The sequence below is a fragment of the Bufo bufo genome (assembly GCF_905171765.1).
Source record: "Bufo bufo chromosome 1 unlocalized genomic scaffold, aBufBuf1.1 SUPER_1_unloc_7, whole genome shotgun sequence".
Taxonomy (NCBI): domain Eukaryota; kingdom Metazoa; phylum Chordata; class Amphibia; order Anura; family Bufonidae; genus Bufo; species Bufo bufo.
The window spans coordinates 83,825-109,350 of NW_024399969.1; the positions used below are offsets into that span (position 1 = coordinate 83,825).

Genomic DNA, 25,526 nt, shown 5'->3' on the forward strand with positions numbered 1-25,526 from the left:
TAATGGGTCACTTTACATTACAATACAAATGAAAACTTAAAAAAATAATTTCACAAAGTGTTCGCAATAACAGTTTGAAATTACACAGCGGGTTCACCCCTCTAGGTGCAACAATATCTATTTTTATAACCAAAAATATCTCCCATTGCAAAAGCCTAATCTTATTCTCAATGTTATTTCATATAACATCTATATATTCCTATAGTATTCATTTTAAATGCCAAATAGAAGCTAAGTATAAGATTTGCCATGGACAGGAGTCATTATCATAACACTCTGGGCCTGATGGAGAAGAAAAGGGACAATCAATGACTGCAATCAGAGGAGATAACAACTTGAATCATTGGACTAAACTGTATTTTAGTACAATTAGCCTATGTGCTAAGAGTAAATAGGCAATTTTTTTTTACTCTTATCTATGTAGGTGCTAATATAATTCAATTTGAAACACCATAGAGGACCATCGATAGTAATCTCTCATGGGGGTTCCATGGTGTAATGGTTAGCACTCTGGACTTTGAATCAAGTGATCCGAGTTCACATCTCGGTGGGACCTGAGTTTCTATTTCTGTGCGAGGAAGTATTTTCTTCTGGGGTACTGTTTGAAACTATTATTTTTAGAATAACTAGTTAGGACACTGTTATTTGTAATACACGGTATTTGGGGTGCACAGTACAAAACAGAAGGTTCAGGAATGTGGACACTTGGGGTAGCTGCAGGAAAAGTCATGGGCAAAAGATAAAGTACTGTTAAAAAGGTGTCAGGTCGGAGTTTTAGGTATAAGCTTGAAAGAGGGAGCTAGAAAAGCAACGTGCTAAAGATTCAATCTGGGTCCTAATGGGTCCCTTTACATTACAATACAAATGAAAACTTAAAAAAATAATTTCACAAAGTGTTCGCAATAACACTTTGAAATTACACAGCGGGTTCACTCCTCTAGGTGTAGCAATATCTATTTTTGGAACCAAAAATATCTCCCATTGCAAAAGCCTTATCTTATTCTCAATGTTATTTCTTATAACATCTAAATATTCCTATAATATTCATTTTAAATGCCAAATAGAAGCTAAGTATAAGATTTGCCATGGACAGGAGTCGTTATCATGACACTCAGGGCCTGATGGAGAAGAAAAGGGACAATCAACCACTGCAATCAGAGGAGATAACACCTTGAATCATTGGACTAAACTGTATTTTAGTACAATTAGCCTATGTGCTAAGAGTAAATCGTTAATTTCTAACGATAATTTGTTTTCCCTTAGTCCTAACAGCAGCACAGATGGGGTTAACTGCCCCTGTGGACTGGTAGGACCGGCGGAATTTTAATGAGCCCAAGAACCAATAAACGATCTTCAGCTCCCTTAAAGGGAGGAGATCACCCCCCAGCCCACCGTGTTTTTAACAAGCATAATGTATTTAGGGTGGGATATTTGTGTGCTGCTGCTAGGACTAAGGGAAAGCAAATTATCGTTAGAAATTAACGATTCCCTTACGTCCTCAACAGCAGCACAGATGGGGAGATAGCAAGAAGAATCCCCTAGGGAGGGTCCTCATGCCTGGCAGAACTAAGAACAGTCTGCCCAAAAGCCGAAAACTCTGCCATCCTAGCATCTATCCTATAATGGGAGATGAAGGTTGACTCAGAGCTCCAGGAGGCCGCCTTACAGATCAACTCTAAGGGGAGGAGTCTTCTCTCCGCAATCGAGGTGGAGACCGCCCTAGTAGAATGGGCCCTTTACAACTCAGGAGGATCTAAGGATTGGGAGACGAAAGCTTCCATAATGGCCTCCTTGATCCAGCGACTAATGGTGGCTTTAGACGCTTTACGGCCTTTAGACTTACCGGCAAGCAGGATAAGAAGATTCTCATCTATCCTGAACTCACTAGATCTATCCACATAGATCTGGAGGCATCTAGAAATATCCAGCGGGTCTCTAGCTGGAGTATCAGAGGAGGAGGCTGTAAACAAAACTGGTAAAGATATTACCTGATTGATGTTCTGGAAAGTAGGCACCTTAGGCCTGAAGTAAGGTAAAAACTTCAGGAGTACTCTATCCTGTAGAAAAATAATGTACGGGTGAATTGCGGAGAAAGCCTGCAATTCAGAAACTCTTTTGGCTGAAGCTATAGCCAGAAGAAAGACCATCTTTAAAGTCAAAAATTTAAAATTTACCTCCTCCAAGGGCTCGAAGGGGGGAGATGCTAGCCCCCTGAGCACTACTGAAAGATCCCACTGGGGATTAGGTTTCAGTATAGTAGGCTTTAGTCTTTCAGCTACCTTCAGGAAGCGTTTGATGAGTGGGTCCCGAGAATGTGGCCTGTTGAGACAGGCCGAGATGGCATAAACCTGTACCTTCAAGGTAGCTGGAGATAGGCCTCTATCTAATCCATCCTGAAGAAATTGAAGTATCGCAGGAAGGGGGCGGATCTGCAGACGCCACCTGTCTGGAATCACACCATGCCTCGAAGATTCTCATGATCCTGGAGTAGGCCTTCTTTGTAGACTCTGCTCGGGAATGCGACAAAGTTCTCAGGACCGACTCGGAAAGCCCTTCTATGTTGGGAAGGGACTGATCAACCTCCAGGCTGTCAGGTTGAACCTGTGCAGATCTAGGCAGAGGTAAATGTCCCACGACACCAGGGTCTGCCCTGGGGGGAGTCTCCAGTATTGTCCCCGACTCATCTGAATGAGCTGGGTAAACCAGGATCTTCTGGGCCAAAACGGTATGATGGCTATTACCGAGGCCTGATCCTGACGGATTTTCATCAATACCCTCAGTATCATGGAAAAGGGAGGGAAGATGTAAGCCAGCCTGAACCTCCACGGTATTGACAGAGCATCTATCGCCAGGGGGTTGTCTTCCCTGTAGAGGGAACAGAACCTCATCACCTTGGCGTTGAACCTGGTTGCCATGAGATCCACTTCTGGCATACCCCATCTGTGAACTAGCTGCCTGAAGATCTCCGGATGCAGAGACCACTCCATGGTCGGTAATCCTCGACTTCCGCTATCATATTGAGGGAGCCTCGAATATGAACGGCAGATAGATGGGAAAGGTTCAGCTCTGCCCACCGAAGAATTACCCCGATCTCTGACAGAAGGGGCAATGATCTTGTGCCTCCCTGTTTGTTTATATAGAGAACTGCAGTCATATTGTCTGACTGGACTTTCACTGCTTTGCCCCGGATCTGAGGCGCAAAGTGAAGCAGGGCTAGCCGGATAGCTCGCATCTCGCGAAGATTGGAGGAAAGATGCCGCTCCAGAGGAGACCAAGATCCCTGAATTGGGGATCCGTCCAGGTGAGCGCCCCAGCCTACAAGGGACGCGTCTGTAGTCAATATGACCCAAGCTGGTTGGGTCATAGACTTCCCTGCTGGTAGCTGAAACCACCATCTGAGGGATTTTCGGGTTTGACCGGACAGGGAGCACAGTGAATCTAGCCCCGCAGGGCTGCCGTTCCATAGGTGTAAGACCTCCGACTGAAGAGGACGGAGGTGCCATAGCGCCCAAGGGACCGCATCCGCAGCCGCTGACATGAGCCCCAGCATCTTCATGAGAGTCCGGATGGAGACTCGACGAGGGACATAAAGGACCTTTGCCAGGTCCTGAATTCGCGCTCTCCTTTCTGGAGTCAACCGGAGGGACATCTCCACAGAGTCGACCACGAATCCTAAGTAATGGATTGAAGTCGATGGGCTCACATTCGACTTCTGCCAGTTGATAATCCAGCCTAGGCGGAAGAGAAAAGAGATTGCGACCTGAAGATGGTGGGTAAGGATCGGAACTGAAGAGGCTATGAAAAACCAATCGTCCAGATAAGGAATAATAGTCAGTCCTTGGAGTCTCAAAGCTGCCACCACCGAAACCACCACCTTGGTGAAGATAAGGGGGGCAGAAGAGATTCCAAAGGGAAGCACGGCGAACTGAAAGTGCCTGCAAACCCCTGAAATCTGGACCGCGATCCTGAGGAGTTTCCGGGAAGCGGAATGGATCGGAATGTGAAGGTACGCATCCTTGAGGTCCAGAGTAGCCATGACGTCCCCAGGATTCAGGATATGGCTGACTGACCTTATGGTTTCCATGCGAAGCCTTGTTTTCCTTATAAATCGATTGAGGAATCTCAAATCGATCTCCTGTCTTCTTGGGAACCAGGAACACTGGTGAATAAATCCCTAGGCCCCTCTCCCCTGCCGGTACCTCCTCTAGGGCTCCCTTGGAAATATAGTCCTGAATGTAAGATTCTAGGACCACCTGTTTGGCAGACCCGAAGTTTCGTGTGGCGATGAATCTCTCTGGGGGGAGAGAGATAAGATCTACCCGGTACCCGGCGGAAACTATGTCCTGGACCCAGGGGTCTGCAATCAACCGGCTCCAAGAGTCTTTGAAATGGGTAAGACGACCCCCCACGGGAATCTGGGGGAGGGGTATGGGAAAATCTAGAGGAGACACTGCAGGGGCAGCAGGGCTTATCCAAGAGCCTCGAGGAGGCCCATAGTCAGGAGGGTTTTGCCTCCCTGGTGGGTTTGCGGGGGCGTCTCGGATATTTACGAGACGGCCCCCCCCAATCTCTGCGCCTAGACTGCTGCCCAGGACGACCTCTGCCCTTCTTTTCCTGTCTGGGGCGTCCCCGAAAGGGCTGCTGGGGGAGGCTCTTCCCTTTTTTATCGGAGAGCCCCTCCATTATTTTGTCCAATTCGGACCCGAATAACCTATCTGGTTCGAAGGGGAGCCCACAAAGGTTAAACTTGGATTCGTTATCCGCGATCCACGGTTTCAGCCAGAGTGGCCTGCGGGCAGCTGAAACTAGGGCCATAGTTTTGGCGGCCAGCTTCAGCTGCATCTGGGAGGAATCAACTAAAAAGTCCATAGCCAGGTTGGCTGACTTGAAGGCTGCCAGGATGTCGTCTCTTGATGCGCTCTGGTCCACATCCGTCTGGATTTGATTAAGCCTAGAGCGTAGATAGGTGGCTACCTCAGTGGCCGCAATGGAAGTAGATGCGGAGGCAGCGGCCGCCGCGTAACCCCTCCTAAGGGTGCACTCTGCCCTCCGGTCTAGAGGGTCCTGCAGGCTAGACCCATCGTCTGCAGGGACTAGAGTGTGCCGGGACAACTTGGCTATAGCCATGTCCACCTTGGAAACGGAACCCCACGATTCCACCAAGGGTTTAGCCATCGGGTACATGAGTCTGAATTTTCTGGTAAGCACTGGACCCTTCTCAGGCTTTTTCCACTCTGTGCGCATCACAGAGAGGAGGGTCTCATCCGCTCTAAAGACACGCTGTGTCCGACCGGCGGGATCGGAGGACTCCCCCATGTCAACATCCTGGTCCCCCGACCTGATGGACTTGAGTAACTTCTGCGTCTTTTCTGGAGGGAAAAAGCAAGAAGTAGATTCTTCTTCCTCAGAAGAAGACCCCACTGAACAGGGAGTAGGTCTTTTGACCGGTGCGACCACCTCCATGGGAGTCTGAGAGGGACCTGGTAGCAGCTGAACTACTCCCTTGATGGAATCATCCACGTATGTCTTGGTCCATTGGAACATCTCCTGCATCGTGGGTTCCGTGGATGCCGTGCGACAACTCTCACATCTGGAGTAAGGACAGCTGTCATCTAGGGGTGTGTTACATTCGTAACATGCCAAATGCTTCCTCTTGGCCCCAGCCTTCCGCTGATCCTGATCCTTAGGGGAAGCCATAGTCTGTAATGGAAGAAACAAAACAGGTCATAACACCTACAATATCAGGAGGTGGAGAAAACCAGACCTTAAGGGGCCCCACCAGCACTAGAAGAAATAGAGCTGAAAGAAGAGGAAGTACAAAACCCAAGCAAAGCAATACTGAGGGAATATCACAAAGCACAGGAGAGCTCTGGAGCTAACTTGTGAAAGCAACGCAACCAGAGCACTGACTGATGGGCTCTGGGCGCTTAAAAGGAGGAAGCCCCGCCCAATGGGCGGGTTCCTGAAACGAGATCAGCACCACTCCCTTTTTTTTTTTTTTTTCTCTTGTAGAAAAACCAGAGCCTATACTGGCTCTACCTACGAAAATTGTCTCCCCAGACTAATCCTAAGTCCAGGATGTCCTTCTAGGGAGCCAGTTTAAAAGAAAGGTGAGTTTTATACATCACGCAACGCTTCGGAAAACCGGGAGTGACGTAGCGCACCTAGGGCGCGTCACTTCCGGAAAATGGCGGCGCCCATAGCGCCGCACACATGCGGTAACGGAGGGACGGAGCACCGTCTACAGATGATGAGAGAAGAGGGGAGGGGACGCCCCCCTCCCCGACGGTACCCCAGACCGAAATCGCCATGATCAGGCCTAAAATAAAGGCACTGAGATCCATAGAAAGCGAGCTAAGCTTAAGGAGGGGAAAAGAACCCCTAAGCAATCTTCAGCTCCCAGAGAGGGAGCGACACGCCAGTCCACCTGTCCAGAGGACAGAAAAAAACACGGTGGGCTGGGGGGTGATCTCCTCCCTTTAAGGGAGCTGAAGATCGTTTATTGGTTCTTGGGCTCATTAAAATTCCGCCGGTCCTACCAGTCCACAGGGGCAGTTAACCCCATCTGTGCTGCTGTTGAGGACGTAAGGGAATAGGCATTTTTTTTTACTCTTATCTATGTAGGTGCTAATATAATTGAATTTAAAACACTATAGAGGACCATCAACAGTAAACCCTCATGGGGGTTGCATGGTGTAATGGTTAGCACTCTGGACTTTGAATCCAGTGATCCGAGTTCAAATCTCAGTGGGACCTGAGTATCTATTTCTGTGTGAGGAAGTATTTTCTTCTGGGGTACTGTTTGAAACTATTATTTTTAGAATAACTAGTTAGGACACTGTTATTTGTAATACACGGTATTTGGGGTGCACAGTACAAAACAGAAGGTACAGGAATGTGGACACCTGGGGTAGCTGCAGGCAAAGGGATGGGCAAAAGATAACGTACTGTTAAAAAGGTGTCAGGTCGGAGTTTTAGGTATAAGCATGAAAGAGGGAGCTAGAAAAGCAACGTGCTAAAGATTCAATCTGGGTCCTAGTGGGTCCCTTTACATTACAATACAAATGAAAACTTAAAAAAATAATTTCACAAAGTGTTCGCAATAACACTTTGAAATTACACAGCGGGTTCACTCCTCTAGTTGAAGCAATATCTATTTTTGGAACCAAAAATATCTCCCATTGCAAAAGCCTTATCTTATTCTCAATGTTATTTATAACATCTATATATTCCTATAGTATTCATTTTAAATGCCAAATAGAAGCTAAGTATAAGATTTGCCATGGACAGGAGTCGTTATCATGACACTCTGGGCCTGATGGAGAAGAAAAGGGACAATCAACCACTGCAATCAGAGGAGATAACACCTTGAATCATTGGACTTAACTGTATTTTAGTACAATTAGCCTATGTGCTAAGAGGAAATAGGCATTTTTTTTACTTTTATCTATGTAGGTGCTAATATAATTCAATGTGAAACACTATAGAGGACCATCAATAGTAATCCCTCATGTGGGTTCCATGGTGTAATGGTTAGCACTCTGAACTTTGAATCCAGCGATCTGAGTTCAAATCTCAGTGGAACCTGAGTTTGTATTTCTGTGTGAGGAAGTATTTTCTTCTGGGGTACTGTTTGAAACTATTATTTTTAGAATAACTAGTTAGGACACTGTTATTTGTAATACACGGTATTTGGGGTGCACAGTACAAAACAGAAGGTAAAGGAATGTGGACACCTGGGGTAGCTGCAGGCAAAGTGATGGGCAAAAGATAAAGTACTGTTAAAAAGGTGTCAGGTCGGAGTTTTAGGTATAAGCATTAAAGAGGGAGCTAGAAAAGCAACGTGCTAAAGATTCAATCTGGGTCCTAATGGGTCCCTTTACATTACAATACAAATGAAAACTTAAAAAAATAATTTCACAAAGTGTTCGCAATAACACTTTGAAATTACACAGCGGGTTCACTTCTCTAGGTGTAGCAATATCTATTTTTGGAACCAAAAATATCTCCTATTGCAAAAGCCTTATCTTATTCTCAATGTTATTTCTTATAACATCTATATATTCCTATAATATTCATTTTAAATGCCAAATAGAAGCTAAGTATAAGATTTGCCATTGACAGGAGTCGTTATCATGACACTCTGGGCCTGATGGAGAAGAAAAGGGACAATCAACCACTGCAATCAGAGGAGATAACACCTTGAATCATTGGACTAAACTGTATTTTAGTACAATTAGCCTATGTGCTAAGAGTAAATAGGCATTTTTTTTACTCTTATCTAAGTAGGTGCTAATATAATTCAATTTAAAACACTATAGAGGACCATCAATAGTAATCCCTCATGGGGGTTCCATGGTGTAATGGTTAGCACTCTGGACTTTGAATCCAGTGATCTGAGTTCAAATCTCGATGGGACTTGAGTTTGTATTTCTGTGTGAGGAAGTATTTACTTCTGGGGTACTGTTTGAAACTATTATTTTTAGAATAACTAGTTAGGACACTGTTATTTGTAATACACGGTATTTGGGGTGCACAGTACAAAACAGAAGGTACAGGAATGTGGACACCTGGGGTAGCTGCAGGCAAAGTGATGGGCAAAAGATAAAGTACTGTTAAAAAGGTGTCAGGTCGGAGTTTTAGGTATAAGCATGAAAGAGGGAGCTAGAAAAGCAACGTGCTAAAGATTCAATCTGGGTCCTAATGGGTCCCTTTACATTACAATACAAATGAAAACTTAAAAAAATAATTTCACAAAGTGTTCGCAATAACACTTTGAAATTACACAGCGGGTTCACTTCTCTAGGTGTAGCAATATCTATTTTTGGAACCAAAAATATCTCCTATTGCAAAAGCCTTATCTTATTCTCAATGTTATTTCTTATAACATCTATATATTCCTATAATATTCATTTTAAATGCCAAATAGAAGCTAAGTATAAGATTTGCCATGGACAGGAGTCGTTTACATGACACTCTGGGATGATGGAGAAGAAAAGGGACAATCAACCACTGCAATCAGAGGAGATAACACCTTGAATCATTGGACTAAACTGTATTTTAGTACAATTAGCCTATGTGCTAAGAGTAAATAGGCATTTTTTTTACTCTTATCTATGTAGGTGCTAATATAATTCAATTTAAAACACTATAGAGGACCATCAATAGTAATCCCTCATGGGGGTTCTATGGTGTAATGGTTAGCACTCTGGACTTTGAATCTCGGTGGGACTTGAGTTTGTATTTCTGTGTGAGGAAGTATTTTCTTCTGGGGTACTGTTTAAAACTATTATTTTTAAAATAACTAGTTAGGACACTGTTATTTGTAATACACGGTATTTGGGGTGCACAGTACAAAACAGAAGGTACAGGAATGTGGACACCTGGGGTAGCTGCAGGCAAAGTGATGGGCAAAAGATAAAGTACTGTTAAAAAGGTGTCAGGTCGGAGTTTATCAGGAGGTGATATCCAATACAAATGAAAACTTAAAAAAATAATTTCACAAAGTGTTCGCAATAACAGTTTGAAATTACACAGCGGGTTCACTCCTCTAGGTGTAGAAATATCTATTTTTGGAACCAAAAATATCTCCCATTGCAAAAGCCTTATCTTATTCTCAATGTTATTTATAACATCTATATATTCCTATAGTATTCATTTTAAATTCCAAATAGAAACCAAGTATAAGATTTGCCATGGACAGGAGTCGTTATCATGACACTCAGGTCCTGATGGAGAAGAAAAGGGACAATCAACCACTGCAATCAGAGGAGATAACACCTTGAATCATTGGACTAAACTGTATTTTAGTACAATTAGCCTATGTGCTAAGAGTAAATAGGCATTTTTTTTACTCTTATCTATGTAGGTGCTAATATAATTCAATTTAAAACACTATAGAGGACCATCAATAGTAATCCCTCATGGGGGTTCCATGGTGTAATGGTTAGCACTCTGGACTTTGAATCTCGGTGGGACTTAAGTTTGTATTTCTGTGTGAGGAAGTATTTTCTTCTGGGGTACTGTTTAAAACTATTATTTTTAAAATAACTAGTTTGGACACTGTTATTTGTAATACACGGTATTTGGGGTGCACAGTACAAAACAGAAGGTACAGGAATGTGGACACCTGGGGTAGCTGCAGGCAAAGTGATGGGCAAAAGATAAAGTACTGTTAAAAAGGTGTCAGGTCGGAGTTTATCAGGAGGTGATATCCAATACAAATGAAAACTTAAAAAAATAATTTCACAAAGTGTTCGCAATAACACTTTGAAATTACACAGCGGGTTCACTCCTCTAGGTGTAGCAATATCTATTTTTGGAACCAAAAATATCTCCCATTGCAAAAGCCTTATCTTATTCTCAATGTTATTTATAACATCTATATATTCCTATAGTATTCATTTTAAATTCCAAATAGAAGCTAAGTATAAGATTTGCCATGGACAGGAGTCGTTATCATGACACTCTGGGCCTGATGGAGAAGAAAAGGGACAATCAACCACTGCAATCAGAGGAGATAACACCTGAATCATTGGACTAAACTGTATTTTAGTACAATTAGCCTATGTGCTAAGAGTAAATAGGCATTTTTTTTACTCTTATCTATGTAAGTGCTAATATAATTCAATTTAAAACACTATAGAGGACCATCAATAGTAATCCCTCATGGGGGTTCCATGGTGTAATGGTTAGCACTCTGGACTTTGAATCCAGTGATCCGAGTTCAAATCTCGGTGGGACCTGAGTTTGTATTTCTATGTGAGTAAGTATTTACTTCTGGGGTACTGTTTGAAACTATTATTTTTAGAATAACTAGTTAGGACACTGTTATTTGTAATACACGGTATTTGGGGTGCACAGTACAAAACAGAAGGTACAGGAATGTGGACACCTGGGGTAGCTGCAGGCAAAGTGATGGGCAAAAGATAAAGTACTGTTAAAAAGGTGTCAGGTCGGAGTTTTAGGTATGAGCATGAAAGAGGGAGCTAGAAAAGCAACGTGCTAAAGATTCAATCTGGGTCCTAATGGGTCCCTTTACATTACAATACAAATGAAAACTTAAAAAAATAATTTCACAAAGTGCTCGCAATAACACTTTGAAATTACACAGCGGGTTCACTTCTCTAGGTGTAGCAATATCTATTTTTGGAACCAAAAATATCTCCTATTGCAAAAGCCTTATCTTATTCTCAATGTTATTTCTTATAACATCTATATATTCCTATAATATTCATTTTAAATGCCAAATAGAAGCTAAGTATAAGATTTGCCATGGACAGGAGTCGTTTACATGACACTCTGGGCCTGATGGAGAAGAAAAGGGACAATCAACCACTGCAATCAGAGGAGATAACACCTTGAATCATTGGACTAAACTGTATTTTAGTACAATTATCCTATGTGCTAAGAGTAAATAGGCATTTTTTTTTACTCTTATCTATGTAGGTGCTAATATAATTCAATTTAAAACACTATAGAGGACCATCAATAGTAATCCCTCATGGGGGTTCCATGGTGTAATGGTTAGCACTCTGGACTTTGAATCTCGGTGGGACTTAAGTTTGTATTTCTGTGTGAGGAAGTATTTTCTTCTGGGGTACTGTTTAAAACTATTATTTTTAAAATAACTAGTTAGGACACTGTTATTTGTAATACACAGTATTTGGGGTGCAGAGTACAAAACAGAAGGTACAGGAATGTGGACACCTGGGGTAGCTGCAGGCAAAGTGATGGGCAAAAGATAAAGTACTGTTAAAAAGGTGTCAGGTCGGAGTTTATCAGGAGGTGATATCCAATACAAATGAAAACTTAAAAAAATAATTTCACAAAGTGTTCGCAATAACACTTTGAAATTACACAGCGGGTTCCCTCCTCTAGGTGTAGCAATATCTATTTTTGGAACCAAAAATATCTCCCATTGCAAAAGCCTTATCTTATTCTCAATGTTATTTATAACATCTATATATTCCTATAGTATTCATTTTAAATTCCAAATAGAAGCTAAGTATAAGATTTGCCATGGACAGGAGTCGTTATCATGACACTCTGGGCCTGATGGAGAAGAAAAGGGACAATCAACCACTGCAATCAGAGGAGATAACACCTGAATCATTGGACTAAACTGTATTTTAGTACAATTAGCCTATGTGCTAAGAGTAAATAGGCATTTTTTTTACTCTTATCTATGTAGGTGCTAATATAATTCAATTTAAAACACTATAGAGGACCATCAATAGTAATCCGTCATGGGGGTTCCATGGTGTAATGGTTAGCACTCTGGACTTTGAATCCAGTGATCCGAGTTCAAATCTCGGTGGGACCTGAGTTTGTATTTCTGTGTGAGTAAGTATTTACTTCTGGGGTACTGTTTGAAACTATTATTTTTAGAATAACTAGTTAGGACACTGTTATTTGTAATACACGGTATTTGGGGTGCACAGTACAAAACAGAAGGTACAGGAATGTGGACACCTGGGGTAGCTGCAGGCAAAGTGATGGGCAAAAGATAAAGTACTGTTAAAAAGGTGTCAGGTCGGAGTTTTAGGTATAAGCATGAAAGAGGGAGCTAGAAAAGCAACGTGCTAAAGATTCTATCTGGGTCCTAATGGGTCCCTTTACATTACAATACAAATGAAAACTTAAAAAAATAATTTCACAAAGTGTTCGCAATAACACTTTGAAATTACACAGCGGGTTCACTCCTCTAGGTGTAGCAATATCTATTTTTGGAACCAAAAATATCTCCCATTGCAAAAGCCTTATCTTATTCTCAATGTTATTTCTAACATCTATATATTCCTATAGTATTCATTTTAAATGCCAAATAGAAGCTAAGTATAAGATTTGCCATGGACAGGAGTCGTTATCATGACACTCTGGGCCTGATGGAGAAGAAAAGGGACAATCAACCACTGCAATCAGAGGAGATAACACCTTGAATCATTGGACTAATTTGTATTTTAGTACAATTAGCCTATGTGCTAAGAGTAAATAGGCATTTTTTTTTACTCTTATCTATGTAGGTGCTAATGTAATTCAATTTAAAACACTATAGAGGACCATCAATAGTAATCCCTCATGGGGGTTCCATGGTGTAATGGTTAGCACTCTGGACTTTGAATCCAGTGATCCGAGTTCAAATCTCGGTGGGACCTGAGTTTCTATTTCTGTGTGAGGAAGTATTTACTTCTGGGGTACTGTTTGAAACTATTATTTTTAGAATAACTAGTTAGGACACTGTTATTTGTAATACACAGTACAAAACAGAAGGTACAGGAATGTGGACACCTGGGGTAGCTGCAGGCAAAGTGATGGGCAAAAGATAAAGTACTGTTAAAAAGGTGTCAGGTCGGAGTTTTAGGTATAAGCATGAAAGAGGGAGCTAGAAAAGCAACGTGCTAAAGATTCAATCTGGGTCCTAATGGGTCCCTTTACATTACAATACAAATGAAAACTTAAAAAAATAATTTCACAAAGTGTTCGCAATAACAGTTTGAAATTACACAGCGGGTTCACTCCTCTAGGTGTAGAAATATCTATTTTTGGAACCAAAAATATCTCCCATTGCAAAAGCCTTATCTTATTCTCAATGTTATTTATAACATCTATATATTCCTATAGTATTCATTTTAAATTCCAAATAGAAGCCAAGTATAAGATTTGCCATGGACAGGAGTCGTTTACATGACACTCTGGGCCTGATGGAGAAGAAAAGGGACAATCAACCACTGCAATCAGAGGAGATAACACCTTGAATCATTGGACTAAACTGTATTTTAGTACAATTAGCCTATGTGCTAAGAGTAAATAGGCATTTTTTTTACTCTTATCTATGTAGGTGCTAATATAATTCAATTTAAAACACTATAGAGGACCATCAATAGTAATCCCTCATGGGGGTTCCATGGTGTAATGGTTAGCACTCTGGACTTTGAATCTCGGTGGGACTTGAGTTTGTATTTCTGTGTGAGGAAGTATTTTCTTCTGGGGTACTGTTTAAAACTATTATTTTTAAAATAACTAGTTAGGACACTGTTATTTGTAATACATGGTATTTGGGGTGCACAGTACAAAACAGAAGATACAGGAATGTGGACACCTGGGGTAGCTGCAGGCAAAGTGATGGGCAAAAGATAAAGTACTGTTAAAAAGGTGTCAGGTCGGAGTTTATCAGGAGGTGATATCCAATACAAATGAAAACTTAAAAAAATAATTTCACAAAGTGTTCGCAATAACACTTTGAAATTACACAGCGGGTTCACTCCTCTAGGTGTAGCAATATCTATTTTTGGAACCAAAAATATCTCCCATTGCAAAAGCCTTATCTTATTCTCAATGTTATTTATAACATCTATATATTCCTATAGTATTCATTTTAAATTCCAAATAGAAGCTAAGTATAAGATTTGCCATGGACAGGAGTCGTTATCATGACACTCTGGGCCTGATGGAGAAGAAAAGGGACAATCAACCACTGCAATCAGAGGAGATAACACCTGAATCATTGGACTAAACTGTATTTTAGTACAATTAGCCTATGTGCTAAGAGTAAATAGGCATTTTTTTTACTCTTATCTATGTAAGTGCTAATATAATTCAATTTAAAACACTATAGAGGACCATCAATAGTAATCCCTCATGGGGGTTCCATGGTGTAATGGTTAGCACTCTGGACTTTGAATCCAGTGATCCGAGTTCAAATCTCGGTGGGACCTGAGTTTGTATTTCTATGTGAGTAAGTATTTACTTCTGGGGTACTGTTTGAAACTATTATTTTTAGAATAACTAGTTAGGACACTGTTATTTGTAATACACGGTATTTGGGGTGCACAGTACAAAACAGAAGGTACAGGAATGTGGACACCTGGGGTAGCTGCAGGCAAAGTGATGGGCAAAAGATAAAGTACTGTTAAAAAGGTGTCAGGTCGGAGTTTTAGGTATAAGCATGAAAGAGGGAGCTAGAAAAGCAACGTGCTAAAGATTCAATCTGGGTCCTAATGGGTCCTTTTACATTACAATACAAATGAAAACTTAAAAAAATAATTTCACAAAGTGTTCGCAATAACAGTTTGAAATTACACAGCGGGTTCACTCCTCTAGGTGTAGAAATATCTATTTTTGGAACCAAAAATATCTCCCATTGCAAAAGCCTTATCTTATTCTCAATGTTATTTATAACATCTATATATTCCTATAGTATTCATTTTAAATTCCAAATAGAAGCCAAGTATAAGATTTGCCATGGACAGGAGTCGTTTACATGACACTCTGGGCCTGATGGAGAAGAAAAGGGACAATCAACCACTGCAATCAGAGGAGATAACACCTTGAATCATTGGACTAAACTGTATTTTAGTACAATTAGCCTATGTGCTAAGAGTAAATAGGCATTTTTTTTACTCTTATCTATGTAGGTGCTAATATAATTCAATTTAAAACACTATAGAGGACCATCAATAGTAATCCCTCATGGGGGTTCCATGGTGTAATGGTTAGCACTCTGGACTTTGAATCTCGGTGGGACTTGAGTTTGTATTTCTGTGTGAGGAAGTATTTTCTTCTGGGGTACTGTTTAAAACTATTATTTTTAAAATAACTAGTTAGGACACTGTTATTTGTAATACATGGTATTTGGGGTGCACAGTACAAAACAGAAGATACAGGAATGTGGACACCTGGGGTAGCTGCAGGCAAAGTGATGGGCAAAAGATAAAGTACTGTTAAAAAGGTGTCAGGTCGGAGTTTATCAGGAGGTGATATCCAATACAAATGAAAACTTAAAAAAATAATTTCACAAAGTGTTCGCAATAACAGTTTGAAATTACACAGCGGGTTCACTCCTCTAGGTGTAGAAATATCTATTTTTGGAACCAAAAATATCTCCCATTGCAAAAGCCTTATCTTATTCTCAATGTTATTTATAACATCTATATATTTCTATAGTATTCATTTTAAATTCCAAATAGAAACCAAGTATAAGATTTGCCATGGACAGGAGTCGTTATCATGACACTCTGGGCCTGATGGAGAAGAAAAGGGACAATCAACCACTGCAATCAGAGGAGATAACACCTTGAATCATTAGACTAAACTGTATTTTAGTACAATTAGCCTATGTGCTAAGAGTAAATAGGCATTTTTTTACTCTTATCTATGTAGGTGCTAATATAATTCAATTTAAAACACTATAGAGGACCATCAATAGTAATCCCTCATGGGGGTTCCATGGTGTAATGGTTAGCACTCTGGACTTTGAATCTCGGTGGGACTTAAGTTTGTATTTCTGTGTGAGGAAGTATTTTCTTCTGGGGTACTGTTTAAAATTATTATTTTTAAAATAACTAGTTAGGACACTGTTATTTGTAATACACGGTATTTGGGGTGCACAGTACAAAACAGAAGGTACAGGAATGTGGACACCTGGGGTAGCTGCAGGCAAAGTGATGGGCAAAAGATAAAGTACTGTTAAAAAGGTGTCAGGTCGAAGTTTATCAGGAGGTGATATCCAATACAAATGAAAACTTAAAAAAATAATTTCACAAAGTGTTCGCAATAACACTTTGAAATTACACAGCGGGTTCACTCCTCTAGGTGTAGCAATATCTATTTTTGGAACCAAAAATATCTCCCATTGCAAAAGCCTTATCTTATTCTCAATGTTATTTATAACATCTATATATTCCTATAGTATTCATTTTAAATTCCAAATAGAAGCTAAGTATAAGATTTGCCATGGACAGGAGTCGTTATCATGACACTCTGGGCCTGATGGAGAAGAAAAGGGACAATCAACCACTGCAATCAGAGGAGATAACACCTGAATCATTGGACTAAACTGTATTTTAGTACAATTAGCCTATGTGCTAAGAGTAAATAGGCATTTTTTTTTACTCTTATCTATGTAGGTGCTAATATAATTCAATTTAAAACACTATAGAGGACCATCAATAGTAATCCCTCATGGGGGTTCCATGGTGTAATGGTTAGCACTCTGGACTTTGAATCTCGGTGGGACTTAAGTTTGTATTTCTGTGTGAGTAAGTATTTACTTCTGGGGTACTGTTTGAAACTATTATTTTTAGAATAACTAGTTAGGACACTGTTATTTGTAATACACGGTATTTGGGGTGCACAGTACAAAACAGAAGGTACAGGAATGTGGACACCTGGGGTAGCTGCAGGCAAAGTGATGGGCAAAAGATAAAGTACTGTTAAAAAGGTGTCAGGTCGGAGTTTTAGGTATAAGGATGAAAGAGGGAGCTAGAAAAGCAACGTGCTAAAGATTCAATCTGGGTCCTAATGGGTCCCTTTAGATTACAATACAAATGAAAACTTAAAAAAATAATTTCACAAAGTGTTCGCAATAACACTTTGAAATTACACAGCGGGTTCACTCCTCTAGGTGTAGAAATATCTATTTTTGGAACCAAAAATATCTCCCATTGCAAAAGCCTTATCTTATTCTCAATGTTATTTATAACATCTATATATTCCTATAGTATTCATTTTAAATTCCAAATAGAAGCCAAGTATAAGATTTGCCATGGACAGGAGTCGTTATCATGACACTCTGGGCCTGATGGAGAAGAAAAGGGACAATCAACCACTGCAATCAGAGGAGATAACACCTTGAATCATTGGACTAATTTGTATTTTAGTACAATTAGCCTATGTGCTAAGAGTAAATAGGCATTTTTTTTTTACTCTTATCTATGTAGGTGCTAATATAATTCAATTTAAAACACTATAGAGGACCATCAATAGTAATCCCTCATGGGGGTTTCATGGTGTAATGGTTAGCACTCTGGACTTTGTATCCAGTGATCCGAGTTCAAATCTCGGTGGGACCTGAGTTTCTATTTCTGTGTGAGGAAGTATTTACTTCTGGGGTACTGTTTGAAACTATTATTTTTAGAATAACTAGTTAGGACACTGTTATTTGTAATACACAGTACAAAACAGAAGGTACAGGAATGTAGACACCTGGGCTAGCTGCAGGCAAAGTGATGGGCAAAAGATAAAGTACTGTTAAAAAGGTGTCAGGTCTGAGTTTTAGGTATAAGCATGAAAGAGGGAGCTAGAAAAGCAACGTGCTAAAGATTCTATCTGGGTCCTAATGGGTCCCTTTACATTACAATACAAATGAAAACTTAAAAAAATAATTTCACAAAGTGTTCGCAATAACACTTTGAAATTACACAGCGGGTTCACTCCTCTAGGTGTAGCAATATCTATTTTTGGAACCAAAAATATCTCCCATTGCAAAAGCCTTATCTTATTCTCAATGTTATTTCTAACATCTATATATTCCTATAGTATTCATTTTAAATGCCAAATAGAAGCTAAGTATAAGATTTGCCATGGACAGGAGTCGTTATCATGACACTCTGGGCCTGATGGAGAAGAAAAGGGACAATCAACCACTGCAATCAGAGGAGATAACACCTTGAATCATTGGACTAAACTGTATTTTAGTACAATTAGCCTATGTGCTAAGAGTAAATAGGCATTTTTTTTTACTCTTATCTATGTAGGTGCTAATATATTTCAATTTAAAACACTATAGAGGACCATCAATAGTAATCCCTCATGGGGGTTCCATGGTGTAATGGTTAGCACTCTGGACTTTGAATCCAGTGATCCAAGTTCAAATCTCGATGGGACCTAAGTTTCTATTTCTGTGTGAGGAAGTATTTACTTCTGGGGTACTGTTTGAAACTATTGTTTTAAGAATAACTAGTTAGGACACTGTTATTTGTAATACACAGTACAAAACAGAAGGTACAGGAATGTGGACAACTGGGGTAGCTGCAGGTAAAGTGATGGGCAAAAGATAAAGTACTGTTAAAAAGGTGTCAGGTCTGAGTTTTAGGTATAAGCATGAAAGAGGGAGCTAGAAAAGCAACGTGCTAAAGATTCAATCTGGGTCCTAATGGGTCCCTTTACATTACAATACAAATGAAAACTTAAAAAAATAATTTCACAAAGTGTTCGCAATAACACTTTGAAATTACACAGCGGGTTCACTCCTCTAGGTGTAGCAATATCTATTTTTGGAACCAAAAATATCTCCCATTGCAAAAGCCTTATCTTTTTCTCAATGTTATTTCTAACATCTATATATTCCTATAGTATTTATTATAAATGCCAAATAGAAGCTAAGTATAAGATTTGCCATGGACAGGAGTCGTTATCATGACACTCTGGGCCTGATGGAGAAGAAAAGGGACAATCAACCACTGCAATCAGAGGAGATAACACCTTGAATCATTGGACTAAACTGTATTTTAGTACAATTAGCCTATGTGCTAAGAGTAAATAGGCATTTTTTTTACTCTTATCTATGTAGCTGCTAATAAAATTCAATTTAAAAAACTATAGAGGACCATCAATAGTAATCCCTCATGGGGGTTCCATGGTGTAATGGTTAGCACTCTGGATTTTGAATCCAGTGATCCGAGTTCAAATCTCGGTGGGACCTGATTTTGTATTTCTGTGTGAGGAAGTATTTTCTTCTGGGGCACTGTTTGAAATTATTATTTTTAAAATAACTAGTTAGGACACTGTTATTTGTAATACACGGTATTTGGGGTGCACAGTACAAAACAGAAGGTACAGGAATGTGGACACCTGGGGTAGCTGCAGGCAAAGTGATGGGCAAAAGATAAAGTACTGTTAAAAAGGTGTCAGAGGAGATAACACCTCGAATCATTGGACTAAACTGTATTTTAGTACAATTAGCCTATGTGCTAAGAGTAAATAGGCATTTTTTTTACTCTTATCTATGTAGGTGCTATTATAATTCAGTTTAAAACACTATAGAGGACCATCAATAGTAATCCCTCATGGGGGTTCCATGGTGTAATGGTTAGCACTCTGGACTTTGAATCCAGTGATCCGAGTTCAAATCTCGGTGGGACCTGAGTTTGTATTTCTGTGTGAGGAAGTATTTACTTCTGGGATACTGTTTGAAACTATTATTTTTAGAATAACTAGTTAGGACACTGTTTTTTGTAATACACAGTACAAAACATTAGGTACAGGAATATGGACACCTGGGGTAGCTGCAGGCAAAGTAATGGGCAAAAGATAAAGTACTGTTAAAAAGGTGTCAGGTCTAAGTTTTAGGTATAAGCATGAAAGAGGGAGGTAGAAAAGCAACGTGCTAAAGATTCAATCTGGGTCCTAATGGGTCCCTTTACATTACAATACAAATGAAAACTTAAAAAAATAATTTCACAAAGTGTTCGCAATAACACTTTGAAATTACACAGCGGGTTCACTCCTCTAGGTGTAGCAATATCTATTTTTGGAACCAAAAATATCTCCCATTGCAAAAGCCTTATCTTTTTCTCAATGTTATTTCTAACATCTATATATTCCTATAGTATTTATTATAAATGCCAAATAGAAGCTAAGTATAAGATTTGCCATGGACAGGAGTCGTTATCATGACACTCTAGGCCTGATGGAGAAGAAAAGGGACAATCAACCACTGCAATCAGAGGAGATAACACCTTGAATCATTGGACTAAACTGTATTTTAGTACAATTAGCCTATGTGCTAAGAGTAAATAGGCATTTTTTTTACTCTTATCTATGTAGCTGCTAATAAAATTCAATTTAAAACACTATAGAGGACCATCAATAGTAATCCCTCATGGGGGTTCCATGGTGTAATGGTTAGCACTCTGGATTTTGAATCCAGTGATCCGAGTTCAAATCTCGGTGGGACCTGATTTTGTATTTCTGTGTGAGGAAGTTTTTTCTTCTGGGGCACTGTTTGAAATTATTATTTTTAAAATAACTAGTTAGGACACTGTTATTTGTAATACACGGTATTTGGGGTGCACAGTACAAAACAGAAGGTACAGGAATGTGGACACCTGGGGTAGCTGCAGGCAAAGTGATGGGCAAAAGATAAAGTACTGTTAAAAAGGTGTCAGAGGAGATAACACCTCGAATCATTGGACTAAACTGTATTTTAGTACAATTAGCCTATGTGCTAAGAGTAAATAGGCATTTTTTTTACTCTTATCTATGTAGGTGCTATTATAATTCAGTTTAAAACACTATAGAGGACCATCAATAGTAATCCCTCATGGGGGTTCCATGGTGTAATGGTTAGCACTCTGGACTTTGAATCCAGTGATCCGAGTTCAAATCTCGGTGGGACCTAAATTTCTATTTCTGTGTGAGGAAGTATTTACTTCTGGGGTACTGTTTGAAACTATTATTTTTAGAATAACTAGTTAGGACACTGTTATTTGTAATACACAGTACAAAACAGAAGGTACAGGAATGTGGACACCTGGGGTAGCTGCAGGCAAAGTGATGGGCAAAAGATAAAGTACTGTTAAAAAGGTGTCAGGTCTGAGTTTTAGGTATAAGCATGAAAGAGGGAGCTAGAAAAGCAACGTGCTAAAGATTCAATCTGGGTCCTAATGGGTCCCTTTACATTACAATACAAATGAAAACTTAAAAAAATAATTTCACAAAGTGTTCGCAATAACACTTTGAAATTACACAGCGGGTTCACTCCTCTAGGTGTAGCAATATCTATTTTTGGAACCAAAAATATCTCCCATTGCAAAAGCCTTATCTTATTCTCAATGTTATTTATAACATCTATATATTCCTATAGTATTCATTTTAAATGCCAAATAGAAGCTAAGTATAAGATTTGCCATGGACAGGAGTCGTTATCATGACACTCTGGGCCTGATGGAGAAGAAAAGGGACAATCAACCACTGCAATCAGAGGAGATAACACCTTGAATGATTGGACTAAACTGTATTTTAGTACAATTAGCCTATGTGCTAAGAGTAAATAGGCATTTTTTTTACTCTTATCTATGTAGGTGCTAATATAATTCAATTTAAAACACTATAGAGGACCATCAATAGTAATCCCTCATGGGGGTTCCATCGTGTAATGGTTAGCACTCTGGACTTTGAATCCAGTGATCCAAGTTCAAATCTCGATGGGACCTAAGTTTCTATTTCTGTGTGAGGAAGTATTTACTTCTGGGGTACTGTTTGAAACTATTGTTTTTAGAATAACTAGTTAGGACACTGTTATTTGTAATACACAGTACAAAACAGAAGGTACAGGAATGTGGACAACTGGGGTAGCTGCAGGTAAAGTGATGGGCAAAAGATAAAGTACTGTTAAAAAGGTGTCAGGTCTGAGTTTTAGGTATAAGCATGAAAGAGGGAGCTAGAAAAGCAACGTGCTAAAGATTCAATCTGGGTCCTAATGGGTCCCTTTACATTACAATACAAATGAAAACTTAAAAAAATAATTTCACAAAGTGTTCGCAATAACACTTTGAAATTACACAGCGGGTTCACTCCTCTAGGTGTAGCAATATCTATTTTTGGAACCAAAAATATCTCCCATTGCAAAAGCCTTATCTTTTTCTCAATGTTATTTATAACATCTATATATTCCTATAGTATTTATTATAAATGCCAAATAGAAGCTAAGTATAAGATTTGCCATGGACAGGAGTCGTTATCATGACACTCTGGGCCTGATGGAGAAGAAAAGGGACAATCAACCACTGCAATCAGAGGAGATAACACCTTGAATCATTGGACTAAACTGTATTTTAGTACAATTAGCCTATGTGCTAAGAGTAAATAGGCATTTTTTTTACTCTTATCTATGTAGCTGCTAATAAAATTCAATTTAAAACACTATAATCCCTCATGGGGGTTCCATGGTGTAATGGTTAGCACTCTGGACTTTAAATCCAGCAATCCAAGTTCAATTCTCGGTGGGACCTGAGTTTGTATTTCTGTGTGAGGAAGTATTTTCTTCTGGGGTACTGTTTGAAACTATTATTTTTAGAATAACTAGTTAGGACACTGTTAGTTGTAATACACGGTATTTGGGGTGCACAGTACAAAACAGGTGTAGCAATATCTAAACAGGTGTAGCAATATGCAGTCAAAGTGATGGGCAAAAGATAAAGTACTGTTAAAAAGGTGTCAGGTCGGAGTTTTAGGTATAAGCTTGAAAGAGGGAGGTAGAAAAGCAACACACTAAAGATTCAATCTGGGTCCTAATGGGACCCTTTACATTACAATACAAATGAAAACTTAAAAAAATAATTTCACAAAGTGTTCGCAATAACACTTTGAAATTACACAGCGGGTTCACTCCTCTAGGTGTAGCAATATCTATTTTTGGAACCAAAAATATCTCCTATTGCAAAAGCCTTATCTTATTCTCAATGTTATTTCTTATAACATCTATATATTCCTATAATATTCATTTTAAATGCCAAATAGAAGCTAAGTATAAGATTTGCCATGGACAGGAGTCGTTATCATGACACTCTGGGCCTGATGGAGAAGAAAAGGGACAATCAACCACTGCAATCAGAGGAGATAACACCTTGAATCAATGGACTTAACTGTATTTTAGTACAATTAGCCTATGTGCTAAGAGTAAATAGGCATTTTTTTTACTCTTATCTATGTAGGTGCTAATATAATTCAATTTGAAACACTATAGAGGACCATCAATAGTAATCCCTCATGGGGGTTCCATGGTGTAATGGTTAGCACTCTGGACTTTAAATCCAGCAATCCAAGTTCAATTCTCGGTGGGACCTGAGTTTGTATTTCTGTGTGAGGAAGTATTTTCTTCTGGGGTACTGTTTGAAACTATTATTTTTAGAATAACTAGTTAGGACACTGTTAGTTGTAATACACGGTATTTGGGGTGCACAGTACAAAACAGAAGGTACAGGAATGTGGACACCTGGGGTAGCTGCAGGCAAAGTGATGGGCAAAAGATAAAGTACTGTTAAAAAGGTGTCAGGTCGGAGTTTTAGGTATAAGCATTAAAGAGGGAGCTAGAAAAGCAACGTGCTAAAGATTCAATCTGGGTCCTAATGGGTCCCTTTACATTACAATACAAATGAAAACTTAAAAAAATAATTTCACAAAGTGTTCGCAATAACACTTTGAAATTACACAGCGGGTTCACTCCTCTAGGTGTAGCAATATCTATTTTTGGAACCAAAAATATCTCCCATTGCAAAAGCTTTATCTTATTCTCAATGTTATTTATAACATCTATATATTCCTATAGTATTCATTTTAAATTCCAAATAGAAGCTAAGTATAAGATTTGCCATGGACAGGAGTCGTTATCATGACACTCTGGGCCTGATGGAGAAGAAAAGGGACAATCAACCACTGCAATAGAGGAGATAACACCTTAAATCATTGGACTAAACTGTATTTTAGTACAATTAGCCTATGTGCTAAGAGTAAAAAGGCATTTTTTTACTGTTATCTATGTAGGTGCTAATATAATTCAATTTAAAACACTATAGAGGACCATCAATAGTAATCCCTTATCGGGGTTCCATGGTGTAATGGTTTGCACTCTGGACTTTGAATCCAGTGATCCAAGTTCAAATCTCAGTGGGACCTGAGTTTCTTTTTCTGTGTGAGGAAGTATTTTATTCTGGTGTACTGTTTGAAACTATTATTTTTAGAATAACTAGTTAGGACACTGTTATTTGTAATACACGATATTTGGGGTGCACAGTACAAAACAGAAGGTACAGGAATGTGGACACCTGGGCTAGCTGCAGGCAAAGTGATGGGCAAAAGATAAAGTACTGTTAAAAAGGTGTCAGGTCGGAGTTTTAGGTATAAGCATGAAAGAGGGAGCTAGAAAAGCAACGTGCTAAAGATTCAATCTGGGTCCTAATGGGTCCCTTTACATTACAATACAAATGAAAACTTAAAAAAATAATTTCACAAAGTGTTCGCAATAACACTTTGAAATTACACAGCGGGTTCACTCCTCTAGGTGTAGCAATATCTATTTTTGGAACCAAAAATATCTCCCATTGCAAAAGCCTTATCTTATTCTCAATGTTATTTCTAACATCTATATATTCCTATAGTATTCATTTTAAATGCCAAATAGAAGCTAAGTATAAGATTTGCCATGGACAGGAGTCGTTATCATGACACTCTGGGCCTGATGGAGAAGAAAAGGGACAATCAACCACTGCAATCAGAGGAGATAACACCTTGAATCATTGGACTAAACTGTATTTTAGTACAATTAGCCTTTGTGCTAAGAGTAAATAGGCATTTTTTTTACTCTTATCTATGTAGGTGCTAATATAATTCAATTTAAAACACTATAGAGGACCATCAATAGTAATCCCTCATGGGGGTTCCATGGTGTAATGGTTAGCACTCTGGACTTTGAATCCAGTGATCTGAGTTCAAATCTCGGTGGGACCTGAGTTTCTATTTCTGTGTGAGGAAGTATTTACTTCTGGGTACTGTTTGAAACTATTATTTTTAGAATAACTAGTTAGGACACTGTTATTTGTAATACACAGTACAAAACAAAAGGTACAGGAATGTGGACACCTGGGGTAGCTGCAGGCAAAGTGATGGGCAAAAGATAAAGTACTGTTAAAAAGGTGTCAGGTCTGAGTTTTAGGTATAAGCATGAAAGAGGGAGCTAGAAAAGCAAC

General features: G+C 39.3%; 15 non-coding genes across 15 annotated transcripts; all 15 read left to right on the forward strand.

Moving 5' to 3' along the window:
* Nucleotides 1–484: 484 nt before the first annotated feature.
* On the forward strand, nucleotides 485–556 carry TRNAQ-UUG. Its single transcript has one exon. It is a non-coding gene; the product is annotated as a tRNA-Gln (tRNA).
* A 6,128-nt stretch (nucleotides 557–6,684) lies between these two features.
* On the forward strand, nucleotides 6,685–6,756 carry TRNAQ-UUG. The gene has a single exon. It is a non-coding gene; the product is annotated as a tRNA-Gln (tRNA).
* A 759-nt stretch (nucleotides 6,757–7,515) lies between these two features.
* On the forward strand, nucleotides 7,516–7,587 carry TRNAQ-UUG. Its single transcript has one exon. It is a non-coding gene; the product is annotated as a tRNA-Gln (tRNA).
* Nucleotides 7,588–8,349: 762 nt separating this feature from the next.
* TRNAQ-UUG lies at nucleotides 8,350–8,421 on the forward strand. Its single transcript has one exon. It is a non-coding gene; the product is annotated as a tRNA-Gln (tRNA).
* Nucleotides 8,422–10,673: 2,252 nt separating this feature from the next.
* Nucleotides 10,674–10,745, forward strand: TRNAQ-UUG. The gene has a single exon. It is a non-coding gene; the product is annotated as a tRNA-Gln (tRNA).
* Nucleotides 10,746–12,253: 1,508 nt separating this feature from the next.
* Nucleotides 12,254–12,325, forward strand: TRNAQ-UUG. The gene has a single exon. It is a non-coding gene; the product is annotated as a tRNA-Gln (tRNA).
* Nucleotides 12,326–13,085: 760 nt separating this feature from the next.
* TRNAQ-UUG lies at nucleotides 13,086–13,157 on the forward strand. Its single transcript has one exon. It is a non-coding gene; the product is annotated as a tRNA-Gln (tRNA).
* A 1,488-nt stretch (nucleotides 13,158–14,645) lies between these two features.
* Nucleotides 14,646–14,717, forward strand: TRNAQ-UUG. Its single transcript has one exon. It is a non-coding gene; the product is annotated as a tRNA-Gln (tRNA).
* Nucleotides 14,718–17,780: 3,063 nt separating this feature from the next.
* TRNAQ-UUG lies at nucleotides 17,781–17,852 on the forward strand. Its single transcript has one exon. It is a non-coding gene; the product is annotated as a tRNA-Gln (tRNA).
* Nucleotides 17,853–18,596: 744 nt separating this feature from the next.
* TRNAQ-UUG lies at nucleotides 18,597–18,668 on the forward strand. The gene has a single exon. It is a non-coding gene; the product is annotated as a tRNA-Gln (tRNA).
* A 743-nt stretch (nucleotides 18,669–19,411) lies between these two features.
* On the forward strand, nucleotides 19,412–19,483 carry TRNAQ-UUG. The gene has a single exon. It is a non-coding gene; the product is annotated as a tRNA-Gln (tRNA).
* A 369-nt stretch (nucleotides 19,484–19,852) lies between these two features.
* Nucleotides 19,853–19,924, forward strand: TRNAQ-UUG. The gene has a single exon. It is a non-coding gene; the product is annotated as a tRNA-Gln (tRNA).
* A 743-nt stretch (nucleotides 19,925–20,667) lies between these two features.
* On the forward strand, nucleotides 20,668–20,739 carry TRNAQ-UUG. The gene has a single exon. It is a non-coding gene; the product is annotated as a tRNA-Gln (tRNA).
* Nucleotides 20,740–21,108: 369 nt separating this feature from the next.
* TRNAQ-UUG lies at nucleotides 21,109–21,180 on the forward strand. The gene has a single exon. It is a non-coding gene; the product is annotated as a tRNA-Gln (tRNA).
* Nucleotides 21,181–25,215: 4,035 nt separating this feature from the next.
* TRNAQ-UUG lies at nucleotides 25,216–25,287 on the forward strand. Its single transcript has one exon. It is a non-coding gene; the product is annotated as a tRNA-Gln (tRNA).
* Nucleotides 25,288–25,526: the final 239 nt, after the last annotated feature.